The 1,727-nt window shown below is 39.2% G+C and overlaps 1 long non-coding RNA gene across 1 annotated transcript; it reads right to left on the reverse strand.

The window, feature by feature from the left end:
- Positions 1 to 671: 671 nt before the first annotated feature.
- LOC139777550 (uncharacterized) lies at positions 672 to 1,263 on the reverse strand. The gene is made up of 2 exons (XR_011719389.1): positions 1,183 to 1,263; positions 672 to 816 (listed from the first exon to the last, which is right to left on the reverse strand). It is a non-coding gene; the product is annotated as an uncharacterized lncRNA (long non-coding RNA).
- Positions 1,264 to 1,727: the final 464 nt, after the last annotated feature.

Below are 1,727 nucleotides of genomic sequence, written 5' to 3' on the forward strand. Positions count from 1 at the left end.
TCGTTGCATCTACAAGAAATTTAGCTAACTTTCTAACGCTACTATATCTAAACGGAAAGAAATAGAGAGTTCGGGCTGGATTTATCATAAATGGGACTTCTTAAGCTTTAAAATGAGATGTCAATGATTAATCTACGATTATTAGTTGCGAAGATCTAAACGTTCAAAGTGTGACATATTTTCGTTACATCGTTGCATCCGTGGATACCTCCCATACCGCGGAGAAAGACGTAGTTCTACGTCAAAATAAATAACTTATTACTTCTAGGGGTTTAACTGTTTAACAAACAAGCATGTAACAACAATAACCGAAAAAAATACGTTTTCTCATTTACTGCATCTGACGCCATATTGGTTTTCTGGTTTCACTCGTGGGACGCTTGCTGAGCTGAAGTGCCGAGCCGAGACCTGGGGTGCGTTCAGGAATTACGCCTAGGCGCACCTAGGTAACTTTAATGCTATAGTGTACGTGACGTAAACTATAGCTTAGAATTACCCAGGTTGAATTTCTGAATGCAGCCCTGTTTATATGATCATGATCCAGCGACACGTTGTTAAGGCCGGTATTCATAGTCGGATCTTATATTTAAGGGGGTAGTCCTCTAAATATGGCTGAAAAATAGGTGTTTTTCGGAATTTTTTTTAATACTAAAATAAAAGGGAATGACAAATTTGAGTGTATCCATTTATTAATCATATAAATAGCTTTCGGGCATAATTTTTTTTTACTCCATCGGCCGCTTCCCGTGACCGCTGCACGAGGTGAAAGCACCCCTTGTCCTGGAAACGCCCATTTTCGGTGGCCGGCCTGGGGGTCTTCCGATTGGTTTTGCAACAAAATAAATGTTTTTAAGTTATTGTCAAATGCTAAATCCAGTCCCCTACGTAGGAGAATTGAAAAAAAAAACAAAATGAAAAATGATGACGTGTTAAAAAAAAAAACGTTATTTTTCAGCCTAAAAATCGGTACAGAAACGTGCACCGAGCACAGATTTTTCAAGGGATCCAAAAACGGCTACGTAGGGGACTAGATAATTCAATTGAGAATGCGAAACGCAAAGTCCGATCAAAATCGTATGTGTCGATAAAACGTTATGCCGGCCACTGATTTCAAAAACACCGTTTCGAGAAAAACGCGTTTGAAGTTTCGGATTACATTTTTTGCAGTTTAGTTCAACATACCTCTAGTCAGCAATGCCTGGCCCATACAGCATCCCTTCGAGGTTGACGTGGAGGGCTTCGTCAAGCGAAAAAAAAAATTTGTCAAAAAAAAAATTATTTAAAGGACTACCCCCTTAAGACCGTATTAAGTTACACGATCTTAAGATGTTATGAACCATTTATAAGAGCCGTATTAGCATTAATTAAGATATTATTTCAGAGAGAAGACTAAGAGCGGCCACGCCGACGATTTAGTGAGTTCTAAAATTGTGGATGTAAAGGCCTTTGCACAATTCTAGATAACAGGCAATAGGAACAGGAAACAGAAATCAGAAATGCTGAATGGACGATGACACAGGCAATAGGGACAGAATTTCCAACATAACGGAAATTCTGTGTCTATTGCCTGTATCATCGTCTATTCTGCATTTGATACATCCTATTGTCTGTTGCCTGGCAAGAGCCTTTATATCCACGATTTCAGAACTCACTAGATCGCCGACGTGGCCGTTCTCAGACCGGTATTCATAGTCAAATCTTATATTTAAGACCGTCTTAAGTACGAT

The sequence above is a fragment of the Temnothorax nylanderi genome, unplaced genomic scaffold (assembly GCF_030848795.1).
Source record: "Temnothorax nylanderi isolate EJ_2023f unplaced genomic scaffold, tnyl_v1.0 TNYL_tig0153_pilon, whole genome shotgun sequence".
In the NCBI taxonomy this organism is placed as follows: domain Eukaryota; kingdom Metazoa; phylum Arthropoda; class Insecta; order Hymenoptera; family Formicidae; genus Temnothorax; species Temnothorax nylanderi.